Source organism: Corvus moneduloides, chromosome 1 (genome assembly GCF_009650955.1).
Source record: "Corvus moneduloides isolate bCorMon1 chromosome 1, bCorMon1.pri, whole genome shotgun sequence".
Classification (NCBI taxonomy): Eukaryota; Metazoa; Chordata; class Aves; order Passeriformes; family Corvidae; genus Corvus; species Corvus moneduloides.
The window spans coordinates 79316333-79339559 of record NC_045476.1 but is presented as its reverse complement, the minus strand read 5'-3'; the positions used below and the strand labels follow the sequence as shown (position 1 = coordinate 79339559).

Sequence of the window (23227 nt, the reverse complement as noted above, 5' to 3'; positions counted from 1 at the left end):
GAGGCAGAAACTGAATTCAATTCGGACCTTCCACCAAGATGACATGACTGGAGCAGACATCCCACATCAGGCTGGACAAACTGTGAACTCATGAGCAGGACGAGTCAGGACCAAAATTCATAGCCTATATCTGACCACTGAAAGTCTGAAATTGTCTATTCTTTCTATCGCTACAGATTACTGAGAGCACCCCTCTAAATTTAGAGCCAAATCATATCAAACCAGATGGTCTCTGGAGCTTTCCTCCATGAAACAGGGTGGTGCTTTGGCCTGTGCAGCATTATGCATGAACTGTGCAAAGGCACACACATATCTTCCCAACACCTCTTTTCCAAGTTGTTGATATCATCTGTTCATACACATCATGAAAGGTAATATGCAAACCACTGTAACTAGAAGGGCAGAGGTTGTCAGTGAGGATAATGTCTGTCACAACACTGTCATCTCTGAAGTTTAAGTATCCAGAATCAAGAAGAACGTGCCTGGACCCAGTACCCTGAATAGTCCCATCCAAATTGTGAGAGATGGTGGAAAGTCCTTTTCATTCTTAACAGGGGAGGGGTATGAGACTTGGTTGTACAACCCCCAGCAGATTTGCTGCTAAACCCCTTTCCACATGTAAGATCTCTCTTGAGTCAGCACCGTGCTGCGCTGATTTTCTCTGCTATTTCTGTTGCATATGGTGTCGTTTCTTGTATTAAATGTGACTTTTAGAGGTTTGCTTTTGCGTCTTGCTGTCAACCCCCCCCACACACACTTTGGTTTTTGTAGAAAGCACTTTTATTTCTTGTAATCTACAGCACTGTTGAGCGAGTCTTACTGAAATTGTTTTTGATTTTGCTCTCTTTTATCTTTTTAATGGTATTTCCCACCAAATTGACTTGCATATGCTAATACTTTGACAACTAAAGAAGCAGGTATGTCTGAGTTGTCATCTTGCAGTCAGTTTTTCCAGAGCCAAAAAGCAGTGCTTCCCTAGTTATTTAACTTTTTGCCTACCTGCCAGCATTTCAAAAGCTGTCTTTAAGACTCTTTTGTGGACATGTAGCTCTAAAGCATTTAAGAAGCTTCATAAGGATTTAGCCATGCAATTTCTCTAACAGAAATTATGTGGTTAATTCCTCATGCAATCCTTGGACTCTTCTTTTTTCACAATAGCTGGGCAGTTTGTATTTGCAGAAACGTGGTCAAAGTTCTCTGTTAAATGTCAGTAGGGGAATTATGAAACCTCTTTGCACAGTAACTCACTTTTACAGAACTAGGCCCACACTGGTCTGATCTTTCCATATTAGCCTTGATATGTTGTGTCAAGCATTTCAACCTCTAGCTTCCATCAAAAGATAAATGGCAGCTGTCTCTGAATTAATGGAACATGAGAGCAGATCACTGCTCTGCACACTGCACCCTCTGAAATGTTTAAGTATGCACTCACCTGACCTGACCTTGCTACTTCCACTTTTCCAATTTGTTTTCTGGTGATTGAGAAAGGTGAAGGAAGAGTTCAGCACCCATGCAGGATGTTTTAGTCATAGCCCACTGTGACATCCATCAGAAAATGCCTCTGTTTCTCTAAAATCAAAAATGTAGTTTAATACAACTGGGTCCTGTTAAAACAAAACAAAACAAAAAAAAAAAAAGAAAGAAAAAAAAAGAAAAAGAACTAAAGTTCTATGAACTTCATGAGATTGTCTCCTCCTGTTACGTTCAAAGATATTTTTGTTAAATATCTTCCTGTGAAATACCCTGACCCCCCCAGCTGTACTTATCTGGATAAATCAGGTGGCATTTCATGGCATACAGTATAGTAAGATACCCAACCCCAACCCACCCCCAAAAGAGAAAAAAGGATATCAGGAATTATAATCTTGAAGTGTTTCTGGAACAGTAGGATGAAATTATATCATTCAAGGTATTGTGTTGCTTTGCTTTCAACCAAATTCTTGACCATGCAGCAAACAACCACTTGGACCAGCAACTACATATATTCTATGTATAATAGATAAATATATAGATGTGCCTATATATATAGTGTATAGTATATATGTGCTTACACTATTAAAAATAATTAACTATTTGTATTATTTTTACAGGTAACAAAGTTTGAAGAAGACCAGCTTAAAAGCAAGACTTAGAGGAGAAGACTAAGCCAGGACGTATCTCTGAAAAAAAATTGCAATTTTATTCAAATGTCCCAGTGTGAAAATAATTACGATGGGGGCCTTGATTAGGATAAATGGGACACCAGTAAGCTGTGTTAACACTGTGGTGCAGACTGCAGCACATCCTTTCCAGTACAGCCCTGGAGGCCCAAGAGGATGAGCCTTTGGGAATACAAATCCCAAAATTGCACTGAGATACCAGTCTGCAGTGATTGTGACGGACAGCTGAGTACAGCAGGATTTGGCAACAGTAAGAAGGATGAGAAAAGCAAGTATTTAAAGACATTCATAAATATATTTTAATGTAACCTCTGTCTCACAAGCAGGATGGAGGTGATGGTCTAACCTGAGACTCACATTCATAAAAGGTCAGTCTTCCAATTGCTCACACAAAAAATGTCACAGTACTTGTGTTCCTAATTTTAACACACAGCTGCTACAATGGCTTTCCAAGGCAGGTATTTATGTGCTTGACTTACAATTTCTATAACATCAGTCATATCCTAATCACTACTACTGAGACAAAGCAAAATAGATCTGGTGCAAAAGATAGGAGAATCAGACATGTAAACAGAATTTTTGAGAATAAGGTACCTAGCTTACTATCTGTGAGGTTCAATTAGGATGTTAAAAAGGTGGGGATTTGTGTATGCATTTTCAGCGCATGAGTTTTTAAATGGCATTCTAGACATCTTTTTTATTTTGAATTCCACTTTATGGCAATATGAGGAGAAAAATTTCCATATAAATGGAGATATAGGCAGAGTAAAAGTGTGTGGATGAGGCCAAAATTAGAATAAAGAGAGGATTTCATTTTTCAGTGATCTGAACTTGACATTTCCATAAGCTTCTCTTATGGTCCACAAACAAAATAAGAACAGAATCAATTTCTGCTGTTTTTATAGCCAGTCTCAGAGTTTCAATACAGAAGAATGACATTTGGCCTCATCAGAATAAGAAGCTGGCTCTGTATGTGCCTCTGATACCTCTGCTCACTTGTACATATCTCCTGAGCATTGCAAGAGTACTTCTGAACCATAGAGAATGGAGAGAACAGAGGTTTTCATCTCTATTCATAATCTAAGGCTTTTTGCTTTCTCTTTGACCATTTGAATGCAAAACAATATGTATTATTTTCATCCACTTAAGTTTGTTTTCACTGCTTACATGTAGGTTTTCCGTGAGTGAAGCACACTAGTCATAATAGGAATATGTACTGAAAATGCTTAAACAGAGACTTCAAACACACACATGGTAAGGTACTGGAAGAATACTCTCTATTCAAGTTCTCATACGACTTTAGGGTTCCTATGGAATTCCTATGGATTTGGCAACTTCAGCAAACGTGCAAACAAGCTGCAGCTTTGGCAGTTCTCGTGAAGCTAAAACTCAAGACCAGATTCACAGACAAATATTCAAATGTGACCTACTGCTCTGTAAAGATCCTTATATTTGGGACACTGCTATGAATACTAGGTGCTGTGCTACCTGAATAACACTAACAACAGAAAAATAAACTAATAGTACAGTACTTGAAAGCAGAAAGTTGCAGAGAAAAATTATAAGTTGCTTTGTTCCTCAGCAGCACCAAATGGAGCTAAAAATTTGTAGTCTGTTTTTATGTATTTGTAGCCTGAAGGAAACCACAGCATTCCATAAACAATACGTGCACAACACCCTGAAATTACATTGGTGGGGAATGGCAGCTAAACCATAGCCTAATGCCATAAACACAAAGCTCTTTTTCTAATAATAAATAATGGAAACAGTGCCAACACCAAACCAAAGGACCTGTGTCATTTTGAAGTGCCATGGCGAAGAGTCAAAGCCTAAATCCTGAGGACCAGCAAATGTCAACACAGTTTGAAAGAAGCAAACCAGATGACTAAAACCTCCATTGTCGTTTTCAGGAATGAAAGGGAGAAATTAAATTTAGACCCAACTCAGAGTTTGTGAATAGATAGCTCTATGCAAGTCCACATTCCAGATTTTTTTGTATCTTTGCACTAGTTACTAGTGTTTGACTCATTACCAATGCATCATTAAAAAAAAAGCCTGCAGCAATAGTTTATTTGTGCTCTGCTTTCCTCTCTAGAGCTACGAGTGTTTAAATCATTGCGTAAATTTGATTTTTATTTAAATCAAAATTGAAAAACAACCTCAGACACTGAAGTAGCATTCACTAGATGAGGATGGGCACCCAGGCCTGTTGGAGATTTTCTGTACCACTGGCTTCCTGCAAGTCCCTGCAAGAAGGCACAGTTTTGATTCAAGGATGATTTTTAGGAGGAAGAAGAGTAAGAGGACAGAGAGAGCAGATGCATGTGTGTGCCTAGTTTATTGCTCCAGGAGGCATTGATGTATCTGTAGGTACAATTCTTGATAGAGTTTTGCTGGTGGTGGAGGTTTTTTGGTCTGCTTTTGTGTCAATCACTGTTTGCCATAGGCCAGATCACCAAACTAAGTTCAGGCTCTACTGTGCTATGGCATGTCTTTCTTGAAGAAAAATTAGTTTCTACCTTTGGTAAAGAAAAGAAAAAAGTAATTTCTGGGAATAGGGGAAAGTCTAGAAACTGCTAGCACTAAGTGTTTAAAATCACAAAGGGGAAAAATTATTTTTTATTTTTATAATTTTCAAGCTGTGAGATATTAAATTTAAGTGCAATAAGGGGAAACACTTAAAGAATGACGAGTGAAAAGAGGAGAATTTATCTGTTTAGATAAATTGTCCATGCTCCAGCTTTTCACCCCTACTCTGGAGTCTGAGTAAGAACACCCTGTATAACATTTCTTCCCTTGAGGTAAAAACATCATGAAACTGGAGCATTTTCACAGAGGAACAGGAGCCTCTTTTGAGCCACCAAGTTGCCTTTGGAAGGAAAACAAGAGAGAAATTTTTTGAAATGCTATCCTTATTGGCTTGTTTCTTATTCTGTAATATTATATAAAAAACTTATTTTCATTTTCTTTTTTTTTCAGTCACATTTGAGTGGTTTGTTTGGGCTTTTTTACAAACTCAGTCCTCTTCCTGTGATATCCCCTCACTTTCTGATACTTGATTTGGCAATAACAGCCACCTACCTTGTGTGAACTTTTGACACTGTCCAGATTTCACAGGGTACCAGTGTGTATCCTCTCCACAACTTGAAAGAGCATTCCTGCTGGATTCTCATTTCGGAAGCTCTGCTTTGGGTCAGGAGGGTCAGGATGTGTCTGTGGGGAAAGGACAGGGTAGAGAACCATTGAAGAAGAGGTGACTCCAACTTTTCCCAGCCACTTTCAGCTAGCCAGCACCACAGGAAAAGTCTCCGCACACTTGGATGCACCACTGCACATTCACATGCTCCTGCACAAACATCCAGGCAGGTGAACAGGACAGACAGAGTGCTCCTTGCACTCATTAAGGAATTAGCAGGATGCAATCTAGATCTATATAATTAGTCAGTGAAACTCATTCACACTACAGTGATCACTATTATTAGCAAGAAGCAGCAGCATAGTGGGAGACTGTCAGGCAAACCTTTCTGCCCAAAGGGTCGCAGTCACAGCAGCCGGCTGCAGGCGTGTTCCCCTTGCTTCAGCTGCTGGGTCGGGGTCACTGAGGAGCCTTCTGGTGTGCAAAAGGAGCAGGCAAGTGGTTTACATACTAGCAGGGACAGCCTTTATTTTCTTCTTGGTATTTCTGCTGTTTTACAGAGTATAGCACCAACTAAATCAACCTTCTGCCAGTGCAAAGGGAAGTAAATAAAGCATCTGGGGAGTAGAAAGGGAAATTTTATTTGGAAGAGCCTGAAAGTTTCCTCCAAGAATGTTGTACACATCGTCAAGCTCAATATATTTCTCTAGAAGGCATGACTGAGAGAGAGTGAGAGAGAGTGCAGAAATGATCTTCAGAATTATGCTAAACAAAATACCACCTGTGGAAGGACAAAGGCAACACAATAGGTAAAAGAGAAGTGGAAATGGATGTAACATATCACCATTTATTTTCTGATGCAGGCATTGAAGAAAGATTGCTTGTTCTGATGCCTATACAATAGTGGCTGGCTAGACCTCATCTCAGTACAGTGTATCTCCGTGCTTTCAAGCACACTTTCGAGGAGCCACTGTTGGCACACAATTGCCTGAAAGACACATCTACAAAGTGATTCCAATGCAGGGAGCTGCCTAAGAGACTTATTATACTGTAATAATATAAATATGTAAACATTACACACCAGAAGACTTATTGATCCTTTCTACCAGACATGACATCATTATTAATAAAAATGTAATGGGAGAGCTATAAATATGCAAAATAATAGCATATTAACCTAAATAACACCAACAAATTGTACAGCTTAGCATAGAATTGAAAACCACTAACCAAACACAGTGTGGTTTTCTCATACTAGAAGCAGTCAGGAATCATACATAATGCAACAGTGCAACTGCTAACAATAGTCTCATGAAGATAATTTAGGCTAGAACTGGACAAGCTCCAGGAAATCTGCCTGGAGAGCTAATGCTGAGCTTTTCTTCTCTTTTTCAGTCAAAGAACTCAGAGTTGTTTGGCTCATTGTCCCAGGTGAATCTTATTAAAAGGCAAAGGATAACTTGAAAAGTTAAGGAAGAGGTAAACAGCCTATAAATAATACAAATATATACAGATATATTAAAAAAAATACAAAAAACAAAAAAACTGCAAGAAAGAACAAAAAGCATACCCCTTCCTGAAAAAAAGAAAAAAAGACAAAAAGACTCACTAGATGAGTCCAGACAGTTTGGAAAAAGAAGGAAAAAAGCAAGAAACATGAGGAAAAATTGAGACTGTCTGTTGCCAAATGTTATTCATTAAATAAAAAGTATTACACTGCAGAAAAGAGTCCAGAGAATGTCAGACATCATGGCAAAGAAATGTTGGACTATAAATTGTTCAAAACTGGCAGCATATTTTATATGCCTCTAAATACTGATGATTTGCAACCTATATAAATAACATTGTTAGTGTAAAAGCCTTTCTTATAAAGATTACGAAGACACACCACTAATGAGAGTGGAGAGTATGGTACAGTTCAAGCAAAAATAATAGGCCTAATGCAGAACTTACTTGTGGAGGTTTTTTGCCTTGTGTTGTGCAAGAGGTCAGACTAGCTCCTCCAAATGGTCTATTCTGGCCTCAGAGTCTACAAAACTCAGACATTTTAGCTGAGAAAGGCTTTTCCTCGCTTTATTTTTCATTTTTTTAACATGGGATGAGAAAGATGCAACACTGAATACTTAAAAAAGATATTTTAAAATAACAGCATTAGTTCTGACAAGGACCCAGTGAATAAAGGCACTGTGAAAAATGGGAATCCCTGGCTTGTGACACTGCTGTCAGCAAGGCTGGCCTGTCCCACATCCAGAGATCCACACGATGCTGGAAGAACCTGCCACCAGAGGCAGAATTGACAAGAATGCTTTTGTTTTACTTGGCAACTTTAAGACCCCAGGGAGAATATCTTATTTCAAATTTTTTTTCTCTGTTTCCAAAATATATTTGCTGAAATCTCCATTGAAAGAGAAATATGAAGAAAATATTTAGTTTAGTTGAGTGTAATCAAAAGACACACATGAAAAAGAACAACCTAAATATCTTGCAAATCACAATTCCTGTGATTTAGTCTTAATTGCATATTCTTAACCAAGTGTCTACTATTTGCTAAAAGCAAATTAACTAATAGCACTTGAAATGTATATAAACCTCTCACTGAAGCTGGGCTGAATTTGGAGTTTGTAATGAAGTATCAAACTAGATGAGATTTGGAGGGCTTCATAATGAAATAATAAAGACTAAAAGTTAAATAACATTTTTCTTAAAATCACTGTGAAAACTTCAACTAGGTAATCCTCATCCCCTTCTTCATGATAAGTTTTAAGTGTTGGTAAACCATCTGAAAAGCAAGGGTATGCTTGTTCATAACTGTTCTCTTAATGCCACTACTCTTTTAATTCCTACAGTTCAGAGTGATTTTAATTGTACACAGTCTACAAAATTCTCACAATTTTATTATGATATACGGGGTTTATGTTACATCCTTAACTAAATCTGGGGGTAGCCCAGATTTTCTTAAGTATTTTTCCCATCTTCACCATTCGGGAGGAGAGGTCTGAAAAAAGAAGAAAACACACCTTAAAACCTTGGAACTCAGAAGAAAAAAGAACCTCCAAATAATTAAGAAGTTCACCAAGAACCTGGTGGTTTGTTTGCATCAAACTCAACACCTGAAGATTTGAAATTGCTCAGGCCATTCAGACAATTACACTGTTTTATGGTAGTTCAATGTCAAAGTCTGGCTTTATATATACACACGTTAAAGCTACCACACTTTCCCACAGCACACACTGCCAGCCTGAGATGGGTAGGCTGAGGAACTGAGACAGAGAGATGTGAAACGACTGAGCATAAGAAGCTAGCCAGATCGGGGCAGAGAGAGGCAGAAAGCTCAATTCTGATCATGAAACCATAAGAAAAAATTCTTCGCCTCCCCTCCCCCTTTTTTTTTAACAAAATGTCACTTTTCATTTAGTGTATGTGTTACATACTGCTACATTAAGGACATAAATATTGCTGTTTCTCACTATTTGAACATAGAGATATATTTTAGCATTACTGCTAAATTCTATCACTTTGGCTTCTTCCCAACTGGTGAGAAATGAAGCTGCTTTGAGAGAGAATTTCACAGGCAGCAGGTGATATTCTGAGCTGCAACAGTGTTTGGTGGTTTTGGCTGTTCAATTATTCTCTCCTCCCAAAGTTCTTCTTAGTGGAGGTGGAGAAGGAAAAAAAGGAGAAGGAACTTATTAAACATCCTTTATGTTCATGTTTAGTTTTACAAAAACTTCTGTGAGTGTCTGAAGCTGATGTGAAGCCTTTATTCACAATATTCCCCACTCAGCCGTTCCCTAAAGTTCACTTAGTTTACATTTTTGGGAGTCTGGCAATGAATTCAATAGACTGGAGGAGTCTTACAGAAAGGTCTAGATAAGTGCATTAAAAAAAAAATGTAGGAGCAAAGAATGAGGGTTTCTTATTCATTGGCCTTAAAAGAGGAACCAAGTGATATTCAGTGACAGGTTCAGGAATATACCATAAATAAATTGCAGATATCAAAGTACTTAAGTGACCTGTGGAACTTATTGCCGAGGGAGACCAAGAATAAATTGAGGTGCAGGGAGGGACTACACATTCCCACAGACAATGCCTGCAGTTTCAATGAGGTGAAACAGCAGAGTCTGCAGCATCTGTGAGCCCAGCACATCCTCCTCTCCAGCCATCGCCCAAGCACCAGGACTGCTTTGCTGGTGAACTGCATCGCCTCTCAACAGACTACTTGAAAATGTCAATTTGAGTCAAATCTACTGGCCATGCTTGGGTTCCTAGAACCTGTGACATGGAAGCAGACCCCCAGAACCCTCAACTCTAGGATGCATGCCAGCACAGGCTGTCATCTCTGTACTAGTATGAGAACAAACCAGTGGGAGGCACCAAGTCAGAACAACAATTTAATAGGGAAATTAAAATCAAGGCAGAAACCACTGGTTCAAACTGACAGAGTCAGGATACAACCTGAACCCCTGTCAGTCAGGGTGGTGGTAGCAGTCCCATAAGATGGTGGCTGCAGTCCTCCTGAAGTGGTGGATGTGGTTCTGTTGAAGCAGTGATCCCGTAGAAGGGGCTGCTCTTCCTCAGAAGGTCCAGTGGTGGTTATGTAGCTCCTGTCCTCTGGGAATCCAGTGGAAAGGTGTCTGTGGTGTTCGGAATCTCAGATTATATCCAGGATGGAATGCTTGGTTCCTCCCTCTGGGTGGAGCATCTCACAATGGGATGATGAGTCATGAGGCCAGGCACTGATGGGCTCATTAGCAGAAGATAGTCCAGAGGGAGGAGGCAGGGAAACACTGCCCCACCTGGTTTCAACAGCTCATGAGGATGGTAACAGAATACACTGCAACCCAGGACAACCTTGCAGTCCCATCCATAGGATCTGCGCTGGTTTACCTTCAGTAAGCAGATGGAGCCAGCACACACTGAGGATCTTGGAAGGAATAGGAGCAAATACATGTAAGTGCAAAAGGAATCAAGGAGGGACTTCTCCAGACATGGGTGTTTTTGCTTTACTGACTTTTTGAGCTTTCTCTGCATAACCAGACAAGATAGACCATCCATCTGACCTGGGACTGCCATCCCTATGTTTCTAAATGCTAAAGTGACATTTGACAGAAAAACATGTTATACATTCTCTATTAAATGATTCAATTTTTTACGTTTCGGGACCTAGGGTCCTCCTAAGGGCTAGGCATGAGTGTGCTACATGAGCATGGCATACTTTTCTCTGAGGGGTGACTGTGGGCTCACTCAATCAGGATGCAAAGGTTCAGCTTTTGCAGATGCAGACCAAGACAAGTTCACCTTTTCTCCATCAACCTTTCCACATAATGTACCACAGCCTAATTGTCAGGCTTGCTACCTCTGAGACAGAGATTGCACACTAGTTACCATATTTTAAAAAGTTTGATAGAAACTCTCATCTCCTCGAAATGACAGGCAATTGCCAGAAAGGAACTCAGCACTGTAAAATGGTGAGTTTTTATCTTACAAAGAATAGAGATGACACTCATTATCACAATATTGAATTTTTTATATAATGAAAACCAAGTTTAAAAGTATTAAAATTGTCTGTTATCATATTCAATACTTCTCATATACATATAGACGTATGCACACATATATATATTTGTGTGTATATGCATAAGATCATGGCTGTGATTCTTTTCTGTGTTTTTAAAAAGAGCACATCTTCGAAAGGGCAAAACCACTTTCATTAAAACAAGAATTTAAAGATTAGACAGCACAGCATTGTGCTGCTTTGAAGCCCCCCAACAACTGAAGAAAAAATACATTCATATATTATACTGTGTCACAGAGTTTATCTTCTTGGATTTCAGAGCATAAAAGGAACAATTTGCAATAAGCACAGCTCCACTTCAGCATCTGAACAAACATGAATGCTGCAGATAGTCAGGGCTAAATCTTGCTATTGATTTCAGCAGGAGCTGCAGTAATAACTCTGAGACACATTAAATCTTGCATTTTAAACAGTCTTAATTCTCATTTTCATATTTGTTTCCTGCATTAACAAAGGTTTTCCTATTATGTATTGTGATATGAAAAAAAAAAAAAGGAATTTTTTACCCTTAGCCTAACTACCGGGCTTTCAGCAGAATCTGCAATGTCTGGGCCCAGCCTTAAACACTGCAAATGCAACAAGAGCCAGCTGTTGCTAGCCAGCAAGGCTTATTTATGGACAGTGGAGGGAGTGGATAATAAAGCATCTGAGCAAGGAGCTTATGCCAAATGACTTTTTTTTTTCCTGTATATTTCCTTAAATAAATTTTTATTAAGGTAATGTATAAGTACTACACATTATCTTGGAGAGAGCACAACACTTGATTTTATTTCTTTTTTACACAAATACAACTTTTAAAGAGGATGTTAAGGAAAGGGTGAAGTAAAACTTGTGGAGAAGCACTTATTTTCTTTCTGCATTGGAATTTGTAAAGCCATACTTCCAAAGAAGAATAAAAATAGCACTAGAAATGTTTTACATGGCAACTGTGCATGCTAAATACAGTGCAAAACCTTTCAAGCCTCTTGCAAAAGCAACTTTGCTGCAATCAGTTCTTAAGTACTGTAACTGTGGCTTGCACATTAAAATGTACTCTAAACACATGGGACTTCCTCTTGGTAGAAATGGAATATCAGCCTAGTCAGGGTCAAGAGAGATGATCCTTACTGAGCAGGATCCAGTACAGCAGGGATGGTACTGAGAAGGGAAGGGTCTGTGGCTGTTCTGTCAATCTTTTCTGGAATATGGTAAAAGGCATCCAAAAAAAGGGAAGAACAAGGTCCTTCCTTTATCTCTGCTACTGCAGTATGTAAGGAAAGAGAAGTCTGTCTTGCAGTTTTCCCAGTGTCAGAAAAAGAGCAGGCTAAGGACTGACAATTAAAGTCCAATCAAGACTGCACTGGCATTGCTACTGACTGATGTTCAGAGAGACACTCTGTCAGCTGTGAACTTTGTCTCTTTGCTCTGCTCGTCTTCTCTACCTCTGAGGAAGGCAGCTGGCAATTTTCCTCAAAATGCTGGTAGTAAATCAGGATGTAAGCGGACCCTCCATGGTCCCACAGAAACAGACAGCCTTGTATTCTTCAGTCTGTCTACTAAGGAGCAGTGAAAGCTGGCAGAAGAAAAAGCCCAAGTATGCTCATAAAGTATCCTGTTAATTTACTACTGGTATTCACTATATTTTACCCTTACTGCTCTGTCTTTCCCAGCTTGATGAAGAGACTCTTTGGAAAACTAGATACCACCTCACCCTTTTCCAAATTGCTTCCCTCTCTTGCCCCATGCCTTCTTGGACTTCCCCACTCCCATTTCTAATTCTCAGGCTGCCTCTAGCACTAAGCCTGCACTGAAATTCATTAATGTGTAGTACAAAGAATCCATCTCAAAGACACCACAGTACACGTTTCTTATGTATTGGTACAGAGCATTAAGGACAAAGGCACATTGTACAGTAACGTGATTGGTTTTATTCCCCTGTTTATAGCCTAACAAAAGCTGGAAATTAGCTTTCAGCTCATTTCTCTTCTTCCTTTTGCAAACCTGCTTTGCAATATTTCTAGAGGACTCTTGAATACCTTTTAGACACCTGAGCTCTTGAGGTCAGTAGTCTTAGGGCTGCAGCATCTGTCAGCACATAGTTTATAGCCCCAAGGTCCCAGTCCCCACAGTTTGCAGCAGCCAGGTCTGATGTTTCACCCATGTCCTGCTGCTGGTTGAGGATGAAACTGCGCCAACAATTGTGCCAAGAAGCAGCAGGAGCAGTGCAAGTGAGCAGCTGAGGGGCACCACAGCACAGGCACTGTCTTTCCTGCCAGGGCACCCCCAGGCACTGCCTAGGCACCTGGGGATAGTGACCAGGACAAGGAACCTCAGGCTGGGTAGCACAGTGACTCATGGCCCATGGGCAGAGCTGGGGGAGGAACCATGCAGGCAGGCAGGGCCAGCAGCCAGGGTGACAGTGATCTCAGGGCCATGACAAAGTGCCCTGTGGGCCAGTCGTGCCAGCCCCTGACCTGCCTGTAGGATAACTGGGGGATTTGAGCTTTGGTTTGTGCCAGCTGGGCTGCCCTGGTGGCGCACAGTGACTCCAACCAGTTTAAATTTTCTGTCTATTCCTTTTTGCTCTTCACCCACGCTCTGAATCATGAAGACAGCCATGTTACTGTTCTACATGTCTAGACTGAAATAAGGAACAAGAATGTGCTTTATTCACCTCATTGCTTCTGCCTACCAGCCAGGCTTAACTTACAGGTAGTTGAACCGTATCTGCAAACCCTATGATGCCGCTAGCAAACCAGGAGGGGGCAAACTCACTCTCTTGTGCCCTCATGCTCCAGAAAGCCTGCAAGACAAAAGTAAAGGCATCCACAGCCACAGCTAAGTACCTTCCAGGCCTCAAACTCCTGAAAAGTGATTTGTGTCCTTTTATGAAGCAACCTCAGTGGCTAGCAGGCTGTTTTGCCATTGATATAGGTCATGTGTTAGAGAGATAAATTAGCCATCTCTACCTGGGTATAGAAAGCCACTGCACCACAAATGCACAAGGAGTATATCATCATTCCCGTAATACCACATTAGCATTCCCCTTTGAGCTGTAGTCTGTGTAATTCCCATTTTTCATATCACACGTCCTCTTTTGTAACACCTGAAAGCATTTCTTTACTGCCAAGAAAAAATAAAAGACACCAGTATTACAATGCGTGCTTATTCTCAGGTACCTGCACAATCTGATGTTTTGACATTAAAAGTCTCTGGCAATCAGTTAGTCATTTCACAAAGACTGAATCAGCGTTGTCAAAGATTTATTGTTTTAAGTCCTTCCTATCACACATCCATTCACTTTGCCAAGCAGCGTCTTTTAATAATTCTGTTCAGACTCTCAGCGCTGCTACTGTCACTGCTGTTCTTGCACAAGAAGTACAATCAATAGATGGATGGACAAAAATTAAATCATTTAATGGGTTCTGGTTGAGTTGATTTGGGTCACAGGGTTCCCCAATGCTTCTGCATTATTTCATATTCCTGTACTGCGACAACAATGCATGTTTCCACTTGGTTGCTATCCTACCGCGTGTAATAACAGAAGATGTGGACTGGTTGGGTGATCCTGTGGAGTCATGAGAGAAGCCTCTGATCCAGGTGGTCCAAACCACAGAGGTTTCTTTTTGCAGAAAGCAGCTAGCAGTCAAAATCATTTATCTAAACACGCTCCTTTCTTTCTCTGGAAAGGATCATGCCTGTTCTACAAGTGTGCATGTTCATACTTTCTCAGTATAAGCCTTGATATGCAATAGAATCCCATGACAGAGTACATAGGCCTCACTTTCCATGCCTCAGCTCACATTGAAAAGGTAGCATTTGCCAAGAATCATTGTGCTATGGGGGAAAGGAATGGCTGCAATAATTTCTTCTCATGACTTTAGCAAAAATGGAGTCCTAATCCTGGAGTCGTGCTAAAGAGAACTACCCCAAGCTCCCTAGATCCTAGCAAAACATGCATCCCTGGGTGTGGAAACAGAGATGTCTGGAACCCTCTGCTGGAGTTTGGCTGCTGGAAGTTAGAACAGAACATGTTCCCAGACACGTGTAAGTTCACTGGATCATCCATAGGGCTGCTGTAAATTAACCAATACTACAAGAGTTCTCCAGTTTCCCACCTGCTGGCTTAGCAAAACATGAGGATGATTTAAAGGAATACATCTTCTGGTATTGTTCTCTGGTGAAAGCAAAGAACCATTTATCCCTTTGCAATACAGGGAGGAGGGACGGAAACAAGATACGGAACTCTGACTGGTGGCAGGGACTTATGGATGTTACTGAAACCAAGAAATCTACACTATTTAATATGCTGAGAGCTCTTTATCTGAATGGAGGATGGGAAAAAGTCCATGCAAGCTACAGCGAGCAAGTTTCTTTCCAGAAAAGCCAGAAGTTGCTGTTCATCACATTTCCTTACCAGGAGTCTGACAGCACAAGTTACAGCTGCTCTGTGTTTCTAGAAAGCCTGTGGGAAGCTAAGGCAGAAACACCTGAGAAAGGTTTTGAGTTTCATAAATGAATGTAAATACACAGTTGAAGCACATGAGAGATTAATCCAGCTGACAATGTGCTAAATATTATGGTCTACTACAGAAATATGTAATTGTAAGCAGGTTTATTTCACTATGCATAATCAGGAAATTTTTTTTACAATGTTTTATTTACTTGATAGCATGAAATGGTTTGGAGTAAATAGGCTTTTTAATCTGTTTCTAATTGGCATGTTATACTTCTGAATCAGAAATAAAAGGAATTAATAAATGTTACAAAAATTGGATTGAATATAAGATAAATTAGAATAGAGCCATTATAGTCCTTTGAGTAAGTATTTAGAAATTAAATTATAAATGTATTTGAAATGTCAATCATTTACACAACAGACTATAGCAGCTTGCAATGCACCATTACTATTTGTCATGTAAATTCATATTCAGACATGGAATAAAAGTGTGGGGAGAAAACAAGAGGGTACAGTATATGGGCAGTCACAGCTGTTGCAGAGCAGCATCGATTCTCCTTGATAATTTCAGATTCTGTTTAAATCTTGAACAAAGGAAAATACAAAGAAAACCTGTAACTGACCAATACAATATTCTTTTCAAAAAGTGCTCGTTGTATAACTTATGAAGACACACTGGAAATGCCTGGTTATATAATGATCAATAGAAGAGGCCAAATGTACTCAGTGATGCAATGCTCTGTATATCTTAGGTACTTCTGTCTTATTACCAGTCTCACTGAGCATTGAGGCTGCTCATTTTCACAGTGCTGATGAGCCACAGAAATGCCACTTTCCATCAATTAAAGACAAGAAACGAAGATACACAGGGTGAGATCCTTTAATAATTTCAGCAGCAAAATCTCTCCACCACCCTACAGTGCACACTCAAATTCCACTTTATCACACAAATTCTCACAGGCTATTGTTACTGCTATTCCTGGAATAAGCACATGGGCAGGCAGGATGTCTGCTGTCATCACACACAGTTCCAGAGGTGTCCCCACAGAGCAGCTCAGCTGTGGCATAGGACCAAAAGCAGTGGAACATTCCTTCATTGGAGACTGCTCTGCACAGAGGAGGCAAAATGATTCCCTGCTGGCTCTGTAAGTTGGGATCTCAGCAGCCTGAGGCAGGGAGTAAGTTAAGGCTGTGATGTTCTGATTCCGATGCAATGCAAAGGGCAGCAGACAGGAAAGCACTAAGTGCACAGAAGGAGAAGAGTTTGGGCCTTGCGTGTTATCAACTTCACTAGTTTTATTGAAAGCCTCTTGATATTTGATGTTACAGACTGCTGGGTAATGATGAAGGTTTCTTACGCAACATCTTAGATGTTACACCCCTGTGGATGCAGAGGTAATCACGCAAACACAAATCCCAAAGGTTTTTTAAAAAGGTACAGGCCTTCCTACTGTCTGTTAGCAAATCTCCTCTCTGCTTGTATCATAGTTAAACTCTCCTCTACCATCAGCACCGGTGGCCACTCCATTACTGACTGCCTACTAGAAAAACGGGGCGCCAGCTCTCCCTGCTTTGATACCAGTAAGAAAGTAAATGATCATTACTTCCTAACTTGGCATTGTAGAAGTGAGATATACCTCCTGTTCAGGACAATAATTTGGGTACAGCTCAAGATCTGAGATACAGTAAAGAAGAGATTTATGAAATGACATCTGCTGCCAAGCATCGCTTTAGGCTTTCAAAGTCTTTTCAGAAATCTTGAAAATACCTATTTATTTTCCACATATCCCTACATCTAGCTACAGCTCAAATGTATGTAATTTATTATTGATACAGACCCATAGGTATCTGCAGCAAGACACATCTCAAATACGTCAGGAGCATCCCAACATTCAGACTGTGCTCTTCACATCTATAGTAAGATTCACCTGTCTCACATGCTGAGCTTAATTGAAGATTTGAATATAATTACTGCATCCCAACTGCTCCACAGCTGGTGTCCAGAAGATGAAGGACAGAGCTAACGTCCACCTTCTGGCTGAAGATATTGGACTACCCATCTTATCCACAGAGCCCTAGCAGCTAGAACACAGACCATTCAATGTGTACAAGAGCGTGAGAGTCTTGTACATCCATCCTTGCATGGAATAACTAGGTATTTAACAGAAAGGAAGGGGGAAAGCAGGAGATCCCATGACTTTCCAGGCCTTGCTGCACTGACTGCTCAATATAAATTCCATCTCACAGAAACTGGGAAAAAGCTCCTCTGTGGTGCCAAGTGTGCTGGTCCCTAGGGCTGGTACTGTCTCACATTCAGTAGACAGTTATTTCTCCATACCACACTGAAGGACATTGGTGGGACAGACAGAGAGCTTTGCTTCTATAGAATCATGCTTCTACCAGCAGGATTATTCTGCTGAGTTCAAATCCCCGCAGGTGCTGGGAGAAGCTGAAAGTTGGACTTTGGCATTCAAGCACACTGTGCTACTTGGCATGCCATTGTCTAAAAGGACATGGTGCTCTCGTTCTGTTGCCTATGTTTTATGCCTGTTTTTGAGAGCATCTGTGAAATCAAAGCCCTGTGCTTTCCAGATGACAAGAACTAACCAGGTAAAGAGGCCCAAGTAAAGTGCCAGACCTCTCAGTGATCTCAAGTCCAAAATACTTATGCACAGGCTGCAGATCAAATGCAAATTTTACTGGCAGGAATTTTGGCTTCTAAATTCTTTAGGTATTTCCAAGGCTGGAGCACCTGCAAGCATCAATGAGAATAAAGATTTTAGACCTGGGACCCTTGCATGGCATTTTAGGAGAAAAAGACCACTTATGAGCTATGCCTAAGTGACGTTTCCACTAAAAAGCACTAAAACTGCAGAATCACTCTGTGGATCCTACCATAGAGAAATGAACAGTCTTTAAATTCCTTCCTGCCTCTGACCCTCACAGAGGGGCAAGGCAATTATTTACAAAATCAATTGGCCCGTGACAGGGAGAATTTTTTATATCCTTTTTCATTCCCAACTCCACTCTTGTGCCTTTCTTCAGGACTCGTGCCTTTCTTCACTCTGCTGCCTAAACAATAAACATCAGGCATATTTAAGTTCACTGTTCCCCACAGGGAACTCTTGCAATTAACTTGCTGTCCTGGTGTGTGGATAAGTAAATCCAGAATGGACAATGTTTGATTTGTATTTTTGGTGAGTAACTACTGTGAAACAAAAAAAAAAATTTTTGTAAGTAGGAAAAAGAAACAAAACCAAAACCAAACCAAACCAAACCAACAACAACGAAAACCAAAAGAAACAACAAAAAAACCAAACCAACAACCAACCAGCCAAACAAGAAACACAAACAAACAAAAATACCAAAACAAAAACTAAAAAAGAAAGTTTAGTTTAGCAAGTAGATTTTTAAATGTCCAACAAAGCCTCAGGCCATATCTTCAGCTTGGGTTCATCAGTGTAATTCAGTTGACTTCAGTTTTTGTCAGAGATTTTGATTTCAGAGTAATTGTTTCAATTTGCCCTACCTGTAGATCTGGAATCCTGTTCACAATACGTAAGTTGCAAAGGGCCATATCCAGGAACCTCTGAAATATTCTAAATTTGATCTCTTTTTTCTATTGTGAGAGAAAAAAAGTAGCAACATAAAGTGGGGAAAGGTTATTGTAATATTCTCAATCTATACAATCTTGGTTTGTCAGAGGCTGAACATTTTCTTTCCACTTTTTACCTCATTTTACAGTTCCTAGCTGATGGAAAAATTCGTGTCCAGTCTTACTGTTGGTTGAGCAGCTCTGAAACTCAAGATGCAAGGTCTGTGTTTCTTTAGGAGGCTGTATGCCATGCTTCTAATAGAAATACCTCACTCTTGCTCACTCTGACAGGAATATTTCAATGCATCCATCACTGACAAAGCTCAAATTAAATCAGATATGAATCAAAGATTTCTTTTTTTTTTCTCTTTTAATTTGAAAGCACTCCAACAATGGAATAAATTCAGCAAGAGAAAAAATGAGAAGAAATTGCACACCAAACCTACTGAAGATGTTTTTGCCAAAGGCAGTGCCCACATCACTATCTTGTACCCTATTATTTCTCCTACTTTCCTCCCTTGCATGAATTAATATGAGGTTCAGAAGGACTGGCCCAGGGGCCATGTAATTTCCTGGCTTTTATGGGACAACTCCTGAGAAAGCACAAATGGCTCAGCACCTAAAACTGACCCAGAAAACACAACAAAAGCCGTGCTTGTAGATAGAGGTCCAGCTTTTTAAAGAGCCAGGACCCTAAAAGGCTGTGTGATTCACTGGAGCAGTTACAGAGGTTAGTCCCTCTAGGAGCGTAACTTACAAGTTAGTGCTTACTGTTTCTCATCCCTAAAATGTAAAGTAGCTCTCTCTCAGTCCCCTATATTTGCAGACACCCAGCTCTTGGATTGACAGGGCAGAAGCAGCTCTTCCTAACAAGGGAGACACATTGGAAGGTTTTTTCCCCTTACAGGAAAAAAAAAAAGGCGGAATGACAGAACGAATGCCTACATGCGTATACCTGTATACACACACAGTTACACAGACAGAGGATAATTGCTTGAGCGATCCACAGCTCTGCCCACTCCCTCACCTTACCCCCCCTTTCTACGGGTTAACATCAAAATCCATTGACGCGATGCGCGAGCGGGGGGGTGGAAAGAGCGTCGCGTCCATCCCGATCGCGTCCCACCAGATCCGCTCCCGGGGGGTGCGCGCGAACGCGCTCGGACACACTCTGACACACCAGAGTAGGTGGATACTCACAGCCACTCACACACACAGAGGTGGACAGCTCCTGCAGCACCGCCAGGGACAAAGAGGCGGGAGGGGTCCTTTGTATGGAGTTCCGAGGGGTTTATTGGGGTCCCCGTTCAAAGGAACCCAGGAACAAAGAACCCAGAACACTGTGGGGTCCGGGGTTTTATCCAGATCGGCACCAGGGGAGGGCAGAACATCGGAACCTATCATTTGGGGGCCAGGGGGTGGAGAGGACATGGGGTGACAGGGCAGTGACCAGTGGGGAAGGCGAGGGATGGAACAAGGGACCCGGGAACCAGTAGGGTATCAAGGAAAGGAGAACTATCTAGAACAGGGACTTAAAAAGGGTAAAAGAGGGTGGTCTTAGACCCCTGAGACTGCCCACCAGCGGACCTCCACTGTTTTGGGGTCCTGAGGCTCTCTGACCAATCCCGTGGTGGACTCAACCACTGCAACAATCCATCCTAAAAGAGGACTTATTTTATTTTATCCTGCTGCTCGGACAAGTACACAGCCCTATTATGAGAAGGATGAAACTTTCAATGACCATCATTTCAATGTCCAGTCAGGGACAGAATCAACAGGTCAATGCCAGTAGCAGAAGGCAAAAATATGCCCCACGCACATATGGACATTGACTGAGAGTTTTCCTGTCGCACATCAGGTCTGTATGAGGTTTCTGAATGTTCCAGCACTGCGTAAAAGATCCTGCTGTAACATTTTTGTTTAAAAGAAGATTAGCTGAGAGTGCAGAAAGGCACCCACACAGGTTTCCTTTCCCACATTCCTTCCAGAGTATTTCAGAACTTCATTTCACACTTTTGTTTTGCATAAGCTGTTCAGCATCCCTGATGCTGCTTCTCCTAATGGTTCAGCACACTTCCTCAGTAAAGTGATACACTTGCATTTTATTTTTTCACACAAGAATCAAGAAAAAGGACTTTAAATTAAACTAAGACAAGGGGCTTTATATTATACTATGCAGGTAACTCTCTGTATTATCATAGTTCCCTTGAAGTCAAAAAGCTGTGTCGTTTACTGGCTGAATATCTGGCTATATTTGAAATTCAGGTGTAAAACTTACTGCTGATAAGCAGTGGAGCAGCTTTAAATAGTAAATATAGGTATGTTTTAAAATTTTTGTAACTGAAGATCTACAACTCCCTTGCACTCACTTTGTCTTTCTCTGTCTAATATAAGGAAACATTATTTTCTTATACACAGTGAGATGGATATGTACTTCATCTGGGACCAGGCTTTCTCTGCAAATGAGTGACAGAAATCCTAACCTCTTTTAGAATTGTGGTTTTATAGTAAATCTTAGAAAACAATTTCAGACAGGTTTTGATGTCCAGATTACAATATAAAACTGTAACGAGAAGAGGCTCTTATTTTTTTAAGCAATATTTTAAAGTAAAGGCAATGTGACTTAGTGGCTCTGGTTTATTCAGGTCCAAGTTTCTAGTCTCAACTACAAGAATATTTCTTATGCAAAAACAATGCAGAAAAACCACGCAGCCAAGAAAGTGTGCAGTCCAGAGAGGTGAGGTATAAAAAATATATCATAAATCCATATAAAACTGGGCATAACCTTTTTTTTCTTAGAGTGAAACATATCTAGTCAGGCTGTCCATCTTAGAAAAATCTCCCTTGTTCTCCCCTGTTCTCCCCAAGGATCACGAGCCCTTCAGCTCCCAGTCAGATAATGACAGTTACCCTCCAGATATTCCTGTCATGGGAAAGCATATTTTTAGTTGTGTTTTAGTTGTGACACCTGGTAGTTCATACTCAACCAACTCCCTGCAGTTACAATCAACAGAGATTAAAGAATCTACAGTTCACAGCGTTTCTGCAGCAAAAGAAGAAGCACCTTTTCATGAAAGAACCATCCTGGGAAAAGTTTTCCATGAGAAGCTACAGCAGTTATTCCCATTTTCAGCTTTGCAAGGACACCTGGACAGAAGTAGAGACCATTGTGACAGATAAACAGAAGTGATACCTACAAGTACTGTATTTGTAATCAAATATATCAAATTAGTCACTTGTGGAAGAAAAGTGAGTCCTGTATAGGATCAAATGACCACACACAACTTACATGGATCAGCTCTTCTGTCCCTGGGCTTCCTCTGTGCCCAGGCAGCTCACGGCTCCCTGCACCATGTGCTAGGAGCTTGGAATGGTGCAGATTGAAATGGTGAAATATCAAAAGGTTGTTGGGCAAAGTAAGGCTAAAGGGAAGGCATGGCAGAAACAGTTGTCAGCTGCTGATGAGCTTAGAAAGACATGTGAGATTTCTTTTCAAGGGAGGCTCAGCTCCAGAGAAATTGTTAATTGTTTTTGTAGAGACAGACTAACGAGCTAGAGCATTCACAGGTAGACACACAGTACCACCAGACACTGCCTCTCTCTCACTCATCCACTGCTGAGCAAGGCATAGGTTGTTACCTCGGCACCAGCTGTACAAGTCTAACCTTGCTGGAGGGGCTGTGCTTTTCTTCCTGGGGTAGCCTGAGCCTCAAGGGTTTGTTACATTAGCCCACAGAGTCTTGAGGAGGAGAAGCTGTTGTGCCAGTGAGAGCCACCAAGTCTTGTGTCCTCCAGGAAACTGCCAAGCTGAGGCAAGTGAACTCTGCTGTGGGACACCAATGTTGCTGTTTTGTCATGCCCACCAGGCAAGAACCTGCATCAGTACACCTAACCTGTCCTTTCCTTCCACTGGTCCAGTTCTTGAACTATTTCTCTGCAATCTCTTTAAAGACAGACATGCTTCACTGGAAATTGCTGTAAAACAAAACTTCATGTTGATGTAGGATGATATCCTCAAGATAAAGGATGTGAACCGATACCCAGGCATAATTTCTGTCTTTTCTCAGAGTGAAACATCTTCTCCCCCTTTCCTCAGCTCCCTCATGTTCATCCTTTCCCGCATCAAATGCACAAATTCATCATTGACTGTTCTTCAGGGAATTAATGCTTTCAGAAAAGCACTGCAGTGACAGGCATGCTGTGCAGAGATGTTCAAAGATTCCCCAAAACGGCAGTGATGAGGACACTTTTAAAGGAGGGATGTGACCTATGAAGGGAAACATGCCAGATTGCAATTTGCTGCAACACTAAAGGGCCACTAAAA

At 40.8% G+C, this 23227-nt stretch overlaps 1 long non-coding RNA gene across 1 annotated transcript; it reads right to left on the bottom strand.

The window, feature by feature from the left end:
• Window positions 1-1437: 1437 nt before the first annotated feature.
• On the bottom strand, window positions 1438-20231 carry LOC116447781. The gene is made up of 3 exons (XR_004241693.1): window positions 20104-20231; window positions 5241-5372; window positions 1438-1569 (listed from the first exon to the last, which is right to left on the bottom strand). It is a non-coding gene; the product is annotated as an uncharacterized LOC116447781 (long non-coding RNA).
• Between the last annotated feature and the right edge of the window lie 2996 nt (window positions 20232-23227).